The sequence below is a fragment of the Pleurodeles waltl genome, chromosome 11 (genome assembly GCF_031143425.1).
Source record: "Pleurodeles waltl isolate 20211129_DDA chromosome 11, aPleWal1.hap1.20221129, whole genome shotgun sequence".
Lineage (NCBI taxonomy): Eukaryota > Metazoa > Chordata > Amphibia > Caudata > Salamandridae > Pleurodeles > Pleurodeles waltl.
Genome location: NC_090450.1, coordinates 679,501,434 through 679,516,828, shown reverse-complemented (window position 1 = coordinate 679,516,828; position 15,395 = coordinate 679,501,434). Strand labels below are relative to the sequence as shown.

Sequence of the window (15,395 nt, the reverse complement as noted above, 5' to 3'; positions counted from 1 at the left end):
GGATTTACGTTGTGGTTGTACCTTGACTGAACTTATTGAGTCTACATGTTCTGCTTTTAACCTCCTTTACATATCAAAATTATCAGGCGCGATACTCCAATTTGATTCGAAGGAAGCAAACCGGTACTGGCGTAATGCATCAGTTTATTAAATGTAAGCAGGGCACTGTGAACATAGTGCCTGACAAAAATGACGTGGTGACTGTCATATGGCGCTCTTCCCCTTAATGAGGGCGTATAAATTATTTTACAGCAAAAGTATTGGCTAAGCAGGCGCTAGGTTTTTAATAGCAGTTCTCGTAAAAGATCACAAACATTCCAATACCTCCTAGTCTGAAAAAGTGCCAACAAGCAATATTTCTCTGTAGCAGCCTATTGTGTGCCAGCTGATGGGAAAATTCCATCAATGCCTTCAATGGACCGGTGGGCACCGGGTACCTACACTTGTCTTCTTTGAAAGGGAGAGTAGCTTCCCTTCTCAGAGGGGGCTTCAATACTTTTAATTGGAGAGTAACGGCACTTCCCAGTGACCCACATGTACTCTAGAGCTGTCGGTACCTACACTTCTACATTCCCATTTCAACCACTGAATTCCGTATGTTTCCATCAGGGCTGTTTTTTCTTTCGGACAGTCTGGGGAACCCTCTGCCTTTCCAGCTCTGAAAAATCAGCAATGAAAGCAGCATTGGAGTAGCCAGGGACCAGACTGCAGAAACAAAATGGTGGGCGTGCTTGTGTGAATAGTTGCATATCCACGCCTGCCTTCATTCGGAATGGTAGCGAGATAAAAGGGAGCAAACAGGGCGTAATATGTGGGAACTATCATGGGAGTGTTCCCTTTAGAATCAATGAGTAAGTGATCAAATGGTGACTTTTCTCCTTTGGCACCTGTGTACACAGCGCAGGCCTATCAGCCCATCAGGGCTGGACTCTGAGCTGCACAGTACTGGGACCTGACTCACACGGTCCTGGGGTGCCACCCAAGATAGGGACTCTGTCTTCAAAACCCAATCCGTGCCTCCTTATGAAAAGTCTGCCCCACACCTCTTGTCAGATATAAAAGTTGGTCCGTGCACCGGATTATAGTCCATTGCTTCCCCCAATTCCACAGAGGTCTGTAACCTGCTGCGCAAAGCACAGCCACAACAGAGGGCAATCATGCATACCATGGTAAGTGAACTTACCTTCCAGCTTCCTTCAAAAAGTTGAAATCCTACGCTGGGACAGATTTGCCATTGGTGAAATATTTTTTGACCTAGCAGCAGAAAAGCAGACTTCAACAGATTTAGAGTGAAGTGTGATGACCTTCATTATTTTGCAACAAATTGCACTTCACAGAAAGAAACGTAATAATAATATTGATACTTCTAACAATAATGTGTGTGTGTGTGTGTGTAATTACACCAATTTTGACAGAAAGGTAGGTTTTGGTACGCAGATCACGCTTTTGCATATTTGGTGTAAATATGTACAGTAGTTTTTGAGAAACTAAAGGAGAAATAAATTTGTATATCTAGGGCCATGGATCTGTTGCAACCATTTACTGATGATCAGGGCATATTTGTGAATGTGCATGCCAACAGGAATGCTGTGATTGGCTGGCCGCAACCTGACCAGAAATTTGCGCCCACCATTTTAGTTAAAGGGACATGGTCCCTGGGGCTGAAAAAGAAAATGTAAAGAAGCAGAAGGGTTCAGGGTGGGGGTACCATGACCCCGGAGCTGTGATATAGAGATCTGTGAGAGTGAAATTATGTCCTTAAAAATATTTTTTTTCACCCTGCGCGATATTCATGAATACGTCACGGTGCTCAGCGCGGCTGCCCCTTGTAACATCTTGATGAATTTGCGAATATCTGCAGCAGCAAAAAAACACATTCAGAGAGTCATTCATACACTACTTCATTCACTCATAGTAGCACTCTCACACCCACTCACAGACCCACTCCGACACTCACACACCCACTTACAGCCACACTCAGACCCTCATGTACCCACTCACAGACACACCAAGACCCTTACGCACCCACTCAGAGGCCCACTCAGACACTGATGCACCCACTCACAGACCCACTCAGACACCGAGGCACCCAATCACGGACCCAATCATAAGGCTGTGCGCAGCAGTGGTTGGATTAATGTGCAGTAATTAAAATTACTTTAGTTTAAAAAAACACATAGAGATTCACAGAAAAAGCCAAAGGTTACAGGGACGTTATTGTTAGGTTCTGAAATTACTCGTACAAAACCATTGAAATTCAGCAGTTATAGTTAGAGGTATTTCAAGTAACTATAACTCGCGATCTAAGGTAACTATAATTCTCGCCCTCGCCATGCACTGCTAATTACCCCAGATATTACAGCACTCATGACAACTTCCATAACGTCATTAAAAATATAAATGAAATATTAGCAGTCAAATTATGAAGAAAAAATTGTGCATGATGGGGTGCTAATTATAATTGCCTTAGGGCGCGAGTTATAATTATTTGAAATATCTTTAACTATAACTGCTGAATGTCAGTGGTGTTGTACGAGTAAATTATGACCCTAACTATAACATCCCTGTAACTTTTGTTCTTTTTAAAGTGAATATATATGTATATGAAGTTTAGTTGCACTGATGCCTTAACTACTTAACTAAGCCCACTGGGAGCCCATTTCATATATGTATATACATACATACATATGCATACCTACATATATATATATATATATGCATATAAAATATAAAGATAACCACAATTGTAGTTATATTATGAGATGCGGAGATGCGAAAATAAACACTTGCACATTACCGACAGGGGTATTACCATGCACCACTAATTCATCATAACATAGCCAGAAAATGCTGTCAGGTAGATAAGATCACACAATAATTTCGTTTTGGGAATCAGTAACTGGGAATAGGATAGACGTAAAGTGGCTTTGTAGTGGAGATTCCACAGTACTCCATGCCATTGCTCTCAGAGTGCTGAGTTTTTCTTAAACTCTTGCCTGGTGGATGCTGATTACACATTTGGAGTTTGTCAGTTGGAGGATGCCCCCTGGGTAGACCCAGGTATAACTTGCGGGGCATCCGTTGACGTCACAGCAGAACAGACTCAGCATTTGATGCTCAGACGACCATAAAATATATTTTGAGTTTTGCAGTAAATATTCTCAATTTATGTACCCCAGTCCTTGCAGTATGGATAATACATAAGCCACAAAATATAATACGCACTGACTCAAATAAATAATTGAGAATTTAGCGACGAATTCAGAGTGACTTGTGATAATTGTATTTGATGGAGAAGCGTTTATCTATAGAGCATGGTCATGACAATGGTGGTTCTCGTTTTGAAGAGCCCACTATGAGCAGCGAGGTGAGGAAAGATGATGGAATGTGACAGGCAAGTTTTGGTTTTTGATTATGCAAGTATGTGCAATAAAACCTACCCCCGTGCTCGGAGTAGGCAATAGCCAAAGGTGTCTCCGGTGAACTTAAATGATAATATTATTATGTTTGTTGTTATACATAATTATTGTATATACATGGCTTCCATTCGAAACCTTTGGTGTGAATAATAGGATCGGAATCGGGCTATTCACCGCTGTGAGGTCACAATAGTGGTTTGAAAGGCAGACCATGTTATTATAAAATAGTGGGCGTTCGGTAAGCAGTTCCCTCTGATGTCATCGAGGTTTGGCCCTCTATGGAATGGCTGGTGAGAATGCACACACATACAGTGCACTTTTTGGGAGAGGAAAAACAGAGACATAGGCAGAGCTGCTTCAAGTCCAGAAAGAAGGTTATAAAGGGCACTGGGGATTCCATCTGAGAATGCATGCAAAGTCTTTGCATGTATTCTGTGTTGGGTCCGTTTGCAATATCACCCAGCAGGAGGTTGTTGCGTATCTTCTGGGCCATCTAGAGCCGGCAAGGAACACACCCAGCAAAGTGTCAACAACTGGCATTTAATTTTCAGAAGACCCGGTCAGTCCTTTTTCCTGCACCAATTTCTGCTTCTATGTACTCTCGATGGCACATATGCACAAAGGATATAATATATGCACCTATTGGGGGGGGTTGTTAATATGCTATATGCATCTGTGAGAGGTGTGATAATAGTGTGTTAATGTAGCATATGCACTTGTGAGAGGTTTGTTAATATAGTATATGCACTTGTGAGATGTTTTTAATATACTATGTGCACTTGTGAGAGGTGTGGTAATACATGTTTTAATATAGTATATGCACCTGTGAGAGGTGGATTAGCACAGTATATGCACTTGTGAAAGGTGTGTTAATATAGTATATGAACTTGAGATATATGTGTTAATATACTGTTTATACTAATGAGAGATGTGTTAATATAGTGTATGCACTTGTAAGAGGTGTGTCAATATAGTATATGCATGGTGAGAGCTGTGTTAATATACTATATGTACTTGTGAGAGGTGTGATATTATACTGTATGCACTTGTAGAGATATGTTTTGCACAAAAACAACCCAAAGTGAAGATCTATTTTAAAAAGCCAATATCCTCTCATTTTCTTTGCATTGGTTATGAGTAAAATGGTCTTTAAGGCGGGAAGGAAAGACGTGTTGTGAGGGAGCCTATCTGAGCACTTGGTAGGCAAATGTTCTTGCCCTCAGTACTGTGAATACTGGAAATTTGAAGTCCTACAGGACTGACGGAATAAGATGTGAATTTTTTCTTTCAGCTCTTGGTTGCGTCCCTACTGGGGGTTTTACTCAGCCCAGCATTTGCAGACGTAAGTAGATGACTCACGGAAGCAGGTCTCCCTGTCTGTTACTCCATGCAATGTTTTGAGCCTGACTTCACTTGCAGTTGTTGACATATCCATCTGTCTGTATGTCCGTCTAGCTATCCAGGATCCATAACCATATTCCCACCCACCAACCCACCCACCAACCTTACCACCCTTCTCTTGATTCCCCATTGACCAGTCTCGCCCACCTTGGAGGTACCTCTAAAATGCCTACATGCCAACAGGATACTTAGAGGTGCCCATAAAGAGAGGTCACCCTTCCCATTTGTGTGTGTGTCTTCCAAGTGCCACACTGTTCTTATTGACAGACACAATATTGTGTTTCCTTCATAGTCCATCACCATCACCAACCAGGGCAATGTCTGCGGCAGTGTCCACCAGAACGTGAACATCAACAATCAGGACAACATCGCCAACATTGTTGCACATGCTGGCATTTCCTCCTCCAACTCCATCTTTGACTGGGGCAACGTGAGTAAACAAATATTTTTATTCTTGGCACATGATTAGATAAGATGTAATAGAACCATACCATATATGTCACATTACTTTGACATACTTCTGCAAGATGCACTGTGTGTCACTATACCTCTTCCCAGCTTCCTTCAGTATATTGCACAGCACTCACCAACTGTGTAACATGCCCCCCCTTCATCTCTGGAATACTGCACCAGGGTTCCACCTTGTTATTTATGCAAGCCCCTACAATTAAGTGAAGCTGAAATCAAACTGGTCTTCTTTATCTGTGAAGCCCTTTCCACCAAACCCTTCTTGCTTTGTCCTGTTCAAGTGACCCCACCACAACCATCAATGATGTCCAAGAGCATTTACCAGTTGTTCAGATTATTTAAAGCATTCATATCCACCTCTCTTTTACAATCTATCTAGTCCCTCCTTTAATCACCAAGCAATGCTGATTCTCATTTAACTCTTCTCATCTTCACATACTTTCTCTGTCTGCTCTCTTGTAGACCTCCACTAGGGTTATACTAACGTGAGTAAGAAGTGAGGAACTTCTATCATCTTGCTCCTCAGACCTGTGCCTCTGCCTTTCTCTCAGGATATTAAAGTATCAAACAAAAAAGTAATTCTTGTTACACCAGTTTTTCTACCACTGGATTCTTGAAATGTTGGAGGCTCCTGAACCTGGTCAGCATGCAAATGTAGCAATCAAGTCCCCTTTGCCCTACATAGTTGTCACTTGTGTGCTGCCTATGTGTGATTCACTGAGTGGGAAGGGTATTTTCATATGTGGGTCTAATTTAACTTGCCCAAAAAACTCAGGCCACCCCTAACTGATGAGGCACAGCATTGCCAAAACTGGTCTGAGCTTGCTCCTGTTCCTTTGCCTAGCAGTCAGGTCTGAACTGTTCCCTGTGATGCGGAGAAAGACTGATTTGACTATGGTTGGACAGTCTCTAACTACACAGGCGATCTGAAAGGACAATGGACCTGAATGTAGCCCTCAGTGATAACAAGTAGCTGTGAATATTTAAAGCATTCAAACCATCACTTTGTGCTGACTAAGTTAAGGCCCACTTGCTCTATGGGAGGACATGAGAATTCCTTGCTCCAAAAAGAGTGGTAAGCGCATAAAATTGATGGTGATGATGATGGCTCCCAAAATTCTTCTAATAGGAATGTGAGAGAAAGCTGGAAATCATTTAGGAGCTGTTCTTATGTCATTGGATGGAAATTAATCAAGTTTGAAGCCTCTGTTGACCCTTATCTGTGCCCTCTTATTCACTTCTGGTATGCATTCTGAAGTAAGGATGTTTTGCTCTAGAATTCATTAGTCTGACTCACTTTCAAAAAGGGAGTGAGGCTTGTTTTCCCCAAAGTTTGCAAACGACGTTACAGAGAACCGTTTGCTAAATATCTTGTTGGTACACAAAAACTTCCCCCTGAATGTAAATTGTTCGAGTTGTCGTCTATCAGAACCCTTTACTATCTATCAGATACTGCTGGAAGAGTGCTCGCCAGGGTTACAGTGGGTGCACAACAAGTATTCCAAATTATGGTGGTCCACGACACTGTTGGTAAATTTGCAGTCTGTGTGGGTTCAGGGTGGATGTGTGAAGTCTTACACCCAGACTGGAACTTCATCTTGGCAACGTTCCTTCTAGTTGAATTCTACCTTGATATAATTCAGATCCCCCATCCCCATCACTTAAGCCCGACTAGCTTATCCGCAGTGTTTGAGGCAGACTCGTTGCCCTGCATTGGAGCTGTAGATTGATAGACTGATACAATAGGCACAAACCATCCATGAAATCTCCAAATGTCCTCATATAGACAAGTCCACACTTGCCTAGCTCCTGCGTGATTTTAATATTTTTGACTACAGATTGGCCTCGGACGTTAACGTAATTCTACTCCACCCTGGAAGTAGTTGGGTGATCATAGAGTGATGTTAGTGCATAATGTTCCCTATTTACTGATCAGGTATATTTTTTATCATCTTCGCGCAGGGCTTCATTGCTACCCAGGTTGTCGCCCGTCGGGCCTGCTATGTTTCACCGATGAACAAGGCTACATTCCCTAGTTTGCAGGAATTCCAGAGGATCGCCAATACCCGCAAGGTATAACTTACTCATGTTGCCATAGGTGTATTGTATACCTGATGCAGTATGCTCTTACTGTTTAAGTTTTGCGTGCACAGAGTACAGTGCTGATAACATGTAGATCACTTCAATGCAGAAGGTAGGCCGCATTTACATAACCCGTTGAGACAAGGATCTCTGCACAGTAACTCAGATGGTGCATCACAAAATGGAGATACGCAGAGAACACACTTACGTCTGCCCAACAGTTGCCAGGTTTTCGGATTTAGACACAGTCGAACCATGGCTACGGGTTTGGGAAATATATTTTCTAATGGGGTTTTGAAGAGAGGGCTCTATGTACATGCGGTGACCATTTGTGTTGCATTTCTAACTCTTACAGCACTTCTAGATTTACCATTAAAGGAAGTGTGCGTAAATTGTGTGGTAGATATGGGAACGCACCCTAATATTCTAATTTGTTTCCATGAGAAGAAAAATATTGCTCAAAATCCATATTTTCCAAAACCCTACTGTGAAGTTGGTTCAACCTTCATAGTAGGTTTATCAGAATAAGGAGCAGGAGCTAGAAAAAAACGTTTGTAAGAAAATCCATGACAACGAATAGGAAAAAATGTAAATCTAAAAAAATTGTATACGTTATTTTATGCATCGGCATCAACACTTTTGGTAAGGCTCAAAAAGGGTTGCATTGCCTTGTAGTTTTGCGTTAAGCTGCACTTACGTAATGCGCAGAGCTTTAGAGGGGGTGTATCGAGTGGTGTATCGTGTGCAATGCATGTTTAAAAAATAATATTGCACTGCAGTAATGGAAATGTCACAATAAAAATTGTTATAGTGTTGACAATAATATATTGATGGATGTAATAATCTGCGTACACTAGTCTACGATTGTGATTTTAAGGAGTTTGCAAACAGACCACAAAAGTTAACAACGCCTGTTATGATAATGCTAATTACCAGAATTTAAGACTTTGTGGTGCACTGATTTACGTGAGCCTTGCAGAACATATGAAATTCTGAGTTACATTCCCCCTGAATGGATGAGCTTGAACTAAATCAGAGAGCGCCAGGGGTACACAAATGGTAATGAAAGCTCACGTTTTTATGATTATTTTTTTTTTTACTTCCGTCTCAGATGAAACCAAAAAACAGCTACCCAGAGTTCCAGCTGCAGTACTCGGGTGCCCCGGAACCACTTGACAACCTGGGCCGTTTCGGGCCACACATTGAAACCCTGTGCAGGAATGTGCCCACCTACATGGTCTACCCTGCCCGGCGTAAGTACAAAGAGTCTAAGCCGCACATGACGAACAGTAGTAACAGCAGAGACAATACGCGACGAGTACTCACAACATTTAAGAGGTGACAAAAATATGGTCTGCAGATTGAGAAAGGGCTGCACTGATATTAAAAATAGGATTGCTAGGGGGAAGCGGGATTGGAGACAGGGAGAGACTATTTTGCGTGATAGGGTAAAATATGTGCATGGCGTAAACTGTGAGCAGTAGGTTGGGAGGATTTATTCCAAAGTACCCCCTCTAAATTATGTACCTCGTTTCTACAAGTGATATCGATAGGACAAGACAAGAGTCTATGGCGACTGATATAGTGGCAAGATTTTCTGAATTGCCTTCCCTTTACCCACTTCCTTTCCACCTTCCTTCCTTTCCCCCTTCTTGTTATCATCACCTTTGCAGACTTAAGTATAGGGGCTAACTTGGTGATTGACGTGAAATGAAATTTTAGGCCCCACAATCTTCTGCTTTCATTTTCTTATGTTGAGAGCACTTGTAAAAGGGATCAAACAGGGCTTTACGTGGGCTGGGGCCTGCCGGTGCCCAGCGCTGGCAGTTCTAAAATTCAGGTGCTGAGACGGGTCCCTATTGGGTTCTCCATTTTTACCCTCAAGCTCAGGGTGAAAAAAGAATCTTAATTCCTCAGCAGTACCGCCCTTCACAGTCTTTGATGCAACTTCAAAGAGACTCTTCTAGTTCTTTCACAGTCTCATCATTTCAGAATTGAAGTATTTTCAATAGTTAATGCAACAAAGCCATTGTTTTCGATTAATTATCTTAGACGCAGCTCACAACAGCTGACAAAGCCAATAGTCCTGGCTCGGCGTATGTGTAATGTTACTTGTTGTATTATATATCTGGATGCAACGACAGAAAGGAGGACTAAAATATCAGTTGGTCAGCACACTACACGAAGCACAGATTTTTTGTTAATTTGTTTTTAAACCACACTCTCAATTACATCAGCCACGCCACTTAGCGAGTCCCCCTAGTTTTTCGTCCCAATTAAAGCCCAGGGCTTAAATAAGGTAATACATACTATAAATAAAATATTGGAAGAACCCCCTAGTAAAATGGGAAATACACTGGAGTGGTCATATAAAAGCATCCGAGTAGTAACCTTTATTTCCATCTCCACTGCTCCATCTTCCCACTGCCAGTGCCAGCCTTCTCAACATTCTAACCCGAGCTTCTGTCAACTCCTGGAATGTACTAACACTCAGGGGGAAATGGGGAGTAGGGACATTCTACAATTAAATATATAGCATGCCTCTAAAAAGTAAATGAACAAATATTTAAATATAACATGCTACTATTAATTATATTACAACAATAACATTACTTATTAGTACGTATATATGATTAGACGGGTGTAATATGTCGATATGAGTTTTTCCATGCCAATATGGGTTTCAGGTTCTTTTTGTACTTGAAATCTATACTGCCAGCAGCACCCACAAGGTGTCTGAATAAATTAACCTGCAGTGGACCAATAATACCTATGCCTTTCTACCCAATATTGGAAAATATGTTGCAGGGTGGCTTGTTATTCTCATTGCCCGCCCATGAACCAATAATACCTATGCCTCACTACCCAATAATGGAAAATGTGTTGCTGGGTGGCTTGTTATTCTCTTTGCCTGTCCATGAACCAATTATAATGGTCTGAAAACAGGAACAAATTGATGTTAACTTGATGACAAATTAAACAGACAGAGAAACTGTATTGTTCTGAAATTCTGACTGGCTGTAGTTTGATCAATACAATTTGTGCACTATGCTCTGTCCACTTGATTTGCTGCTAAGCAGGCAATCACAAAAGCAGCATGCCATGCTGTTTTCTGATCTGGAATGGCATGGATTATCTGTGTGAGTTGGGAAATCAGGAAAACAACAAAGATCTAAGCCCCACTGTGGGACTGAGTCCTAATTTTCTTGCCATTTTCACGTCTACACACACACATATCTGAGCCTACTTATTTCCAATTGTTGGTCATGTGATTTAGCATTCTTCTTACAAGATCTTCACAAAAGCACTATAAGTGAGAACTCAAAATAGGGTAAATTTACTCTGTGTTAGAAAATTGTTCTAGCGATAAAACCAATAATTTTATATTGTCATGCTTTAGATAAATAGCCTATCTATACTTTTGTAAGAAGATTCACATTCTGTTGGTAATATGTATTTTAAAAATGTAGGCTACTCCTGTAAAATTTGTGCAAATCTGACTATTATTTAGAAAATTAGAAATCTGGTCTGGACCGTGGTAATGCTTAGCCGTTGGGTCCTACACTAATGTCTTTTAAGCTTGCTCACCGAAGCACCTGCTGTGGTGTGGAAACATTTTTATTTTTTTTTTTGCAAAACAATCACAGATTTAGGCCCTCAATGGAACCCTGACAGACGGCGTTATTTTGGAGAAAGGTACTGCCAACAGGCTGGTGGTACCTTTCCCCAAAATATGACATTGGCAGTTTGGCTCAAGCAAAACCAAAAATGTACCACTCCGTCCGCCAGGACGGTAACAGCCACCGGGCTGGAGACTTCAGTCTCCAGCCAGGCAGCCGTCACTGTCCCACCTGCGGAATTTTGACCCTGCCTGCCGCCATGGTTTTCGTGGTTTCCATACCGCCACAAAAACTATGGCAGTAGGCACTATTTGTGCCAGGGAATTCCTTCTCTGACACTGATAACGGTCTCCACCACCCCCCTACCACTCCCCAGAGTCCTCCCAAACCCTCCGCCTCCCCAACCCTCCCACGACATACACGCACATTCATGTACCAACATACACACGCATGCACACACTCATACCCACATTCACCCACACATGCATACATACAATCACACATACATCCACACACACTGACATACATACAAGCACACACACATTCACACAACACAACATACATGCACAATCACACCCATTCGTGCACACACGCATTCCACACGCCATACACCCGCATGCAGCACACAGACATATACACCCACCCACACACACAACACTCCCCTCCCCTGTCGGAGCACCCGACTTACTTGCTTGCAGGGGGTCCTCTGGCAGGAGACGGGACGTGGCGCTGCTGCCAGCAGCAGCATCCACCAGCAGAACACTGCCAGGCCGAATCATGGATCCGCCGCCATGACTGTAGCCAGAATTCCACTAGCCTTCTGGTGGAATTCAGGCTACGATCATAATATGGCGGTCGGAAGGTAGCCGTGGTGATGGTGTTTTGGCGGCCGTCGCCGCGGCGGTAGACGGTCATCACTGCCATTGACATAATGAGGGCCTTAGTATTTGGCATACGTCTTAATGGTGTTTAAAAAAGAAAAAAATAAGTTGCACACAATCACTAACTACACTTGTGTTTTTTTATATAAAACGTGACTTTGGGAGGCTGAGGAGCATACTTACAAGCCACCTTAGGCGGCACCAAGGTGGCTTTTCTGCCTCGCCATATTTACAAAGTGGTGCAACACATGCTGTGCGCCACCTTGCAACCCCTTGCACCACATTATGCCTGCATCAGGCATAATGTATGCAAGGGGGTATTCCGGCACAGGGAAACCCAAAAAAATACCGCTAGTGAAATTTACAATATTTGACTGCTCCATTTTTGTTAAAATGCCACACCCATTATATTCAATGGGGCTCCCTGTTCTTTGCTCCACTTGCATCAGTATTTTTGACGCTAATGTAGCAAAGTGCCACAATAGCGTAAAAAATGTTGGCGTTAATGTGCTAACAACCGCCATGGTGATTCGTATTGTAAATACAGCACAACCATGGTGTCGTTAGGAGTCGCTAAGGGGGGGCACAAGAAAAGTGGCGCATTATCTCCGATGCCCATAGGTGTTTTTGAGAGGGACTCTGTGGGAGTTGTGAAAAGAAAAGTTAAGCCTTTTTCCTTTCTTTCCTTGCTCCCTTACCAGAAGCGGAGTTCTTTGTTGAAGCACAAGGATGCGTACGAGCTGGACTTCTGGGACTCCTTGGTATTTCCATCTGTGGCGGCGCCGTATTTTAAGCAGAGTTCAACTTCCGGGGGCGTAGAAGGACCCACTTCCTGCTTCTCATCTTCATTACTTCCACTCATAGTCCCTAGCGCTAACTGGCAGGTCTGCGATGCATTCGGCTGTTTCTGCTGCTCTCAGCCTGTTTGTGCTTTCTATAGAACAATAAAACAAGAAACAACATCTGTGCGTACCTAATGTGCCTCTTTTTATTGTCCAGAGACAAACACACAAGTTGCAACAGAATAAGACCACACAACTCACCTACTCAGCACATTTCATGCCCCATTATTATACCTGGTGCATCAACATTTCAAACAACTTTTCCTCAAGCCTGATATGCGTTCGAGCAGTGCTCCTTTGCCTGAGTTCTTTCCATGTATCCAAAAACGGAGAAGCCCACATCTATGGGAACGCTAGGAGAACGATTACTAGGTTTTGATGTTATGCTCTTATTTGGTGACACTTGTGAAATGTAAGAGTGTGGCTATACATTGGTGCCCTGCCCACACACAGCTAGGGAACATGCTTAACCTATTGGCCCACGGCCATCTACTCGGAATTTCCATCAAACCTTTAATTTTTGGTGGTACCCGGATCTGGGTTACCAACTCTATTTACAATGCTGTGTCCCGCAAAGTTATTAGCAGCCTGTTATGTTTGTCTGTCGGTTATGGCTGCTGAAATCATCCAACCTTAATGTGACACTGAAGGGGGTGTGAGGGGCAGTAACAGGGGTGTGGAGGGTGTTGGATTGAGGCATTATCAGTGAATCAGATCCAGCATTACAGATTCTCCCAGTTATTGCACAAACCTCAGTGGATTCTCAAGGTTTAACCTGTAACACCCTTATTTCGGTACCCCCAGAATTAAAAGAACACCCCGTATTGTTAACTCGATGTGTGCAGAATTAACAGCCTTTCCATTATGGCCCTCGTAGTGAGATCCAAAGTCCAGAATCTGTATCCTCCCCAAAAAAACAGTAATAGCCACATTGGGAAATAAGGTAGTATTCTGATATTTGCTGACCAATGCAATGTTTGTCTCTGTCCTGTCAGTTATGTCTGTGAACTAAATATTAAACTTTCCTGCAAAGAAATGTAGTTTGTTCCACAGTTCAGCTCAATAACATACTGCTTTGAATTTTGGCACTCCTGCCACAGAACACCTTCCCCCTGTTTTTGGGGTTGGCAGCACTCTGACATTGTACTTCAACTGTAAGAGATACATTTGGCAACAAATGATCGTATTTTGAATACATGGGCCATATTACACATAGTGCCCTTGGGGCACAACATCCCTTTGTGCCTGGTTTTTGTGGCCCCAGGACACTATGGGCCAGATGTAGGAAGCATTTTGCCCGATTTTCGCTGTTTGCGACGTGCAAAATGCACTTTGCAATGCACAAAACCCGTTTTGCGATTCAGTAACCTGGTTACCGAATCGCAAAACAGGCTTGCGACTCGCAATTAGGAAGGGGTGTCCCCTTCCTAATTGTGAGTCGCAGTGCAATGCAGGATTGCTTTGTGATCGCGGTTGCAAAGCAATCGCAGTTTGCACCCATTTGAAATGGATGGTAACCCATTCACAAAAGGGAAGGGGTCCCTACGGGACCCCTTCCCCGTTGTGAATGGAACTGCAAACATTTTTTCAGAGCAGGCAGTGGTCCTATGGACCACTGCCTGCTCTGAAAAAATGAAACAAAAACGTTTCATTTTTTGTTTTTGTAATGCATCTCGTTTCCTACAAAAAAAAAAAAACTGCTTTATTAAAAAAGCAGTCACAGACATGGTGGTCTGCTGTCTGCAGCAGGCCACCATCCCTGTGAATGCCGCAACTCGCAACAGGGTCGCAAATTGCGACCCACTTCATTAATATTAATGAGGTGGGCCATTTCGACCCCCTTGCGAGTCGCAGATGGTGTCAGGGACAGCATCCTACATTCCGATTTGCGACTCGCAAATTGCGAGTCGCTCTGACTCGCAATTTGCAAGTCGCAAATCGGAACGTACCTACATGTGGCCCTATGTTATTATAGAAGGGGTCAAAGATGCTTGTGCAGCCCCTTCTGTAATACTGATAGCGATGGCGCAGATGTACCACCAGTGCTATCACTAGAGAGAGTTCCCTCATTTGCATGGAGGCATGATCCCATTCAAATGAGAAAATCACTTTGCTTCTGCACCTGCATCCTATTATGGACGTGAGCACAGAACCAGACAGGCCCTAAGGAGAGCACTGACAGTGCATAGCAAATGGTGGCACACTGTCAGCGTGTCTTCTCAAACTAGCCCTGTGGAGCAGGGAAAAGGGGTACCATGTACCTCCCAAAAACCTCCGTCCACTCTCATTGCACCTGCCTGCTAGTGGATCTCTCTCCTCCCTTTAAAATGATGCCACCTGCATTGTGAAAGATGGAGCACTTTGTAAACTGTCGCTCTGTATTTCACTGAATGTGGTGCCACAAGGACAGACGCAGATTTGCGACTTCCCCGCAGAAAGTGCATTAATTGTAATATGGTGCACTATTGCTGTTTTCGCTGGCACACCTGTTAAAAGGTTTAGGTGGCACGACACGGTAGCTTATCTCCTTCCTGCCTGGGCTGAGCGAACGCAGTGATCTGGCTGGCAGCCTGAAAGTGAGATTCATACATTGCTGGGGCCGTGGCGCACTGTTGACCCTCGGCCTGCTAAAGATGTTGTGTGGCACAAACAGCGATGGCCCTCATGCCTATGCAGAGCACC

At 43.2% G+C, this 15,395-nt stretch overlaps 1 long non-coding RNA gene across 1 annotated transcript; it reads left to right on the top strand.

Moving 5' to 3' along the window:
• The first annotated feature begins 1,097 nt into the window (after nt 1–1,097).
• LOC138266659 (uncharacterized) lies at nt 1,098–5,240 on the top strand. Its single transcript, XR_011199603.1, has 3 exons — nt 1,098–1,169; nt 4,711–4,761; nt 5,113–5,240. It is a non-coding gene; the product is annotated as an uncharacterized lncRNA (long non-coding RNA).
• Nucleotides 5,241–15,395: the final 10,155 nt, after the last annotated feature.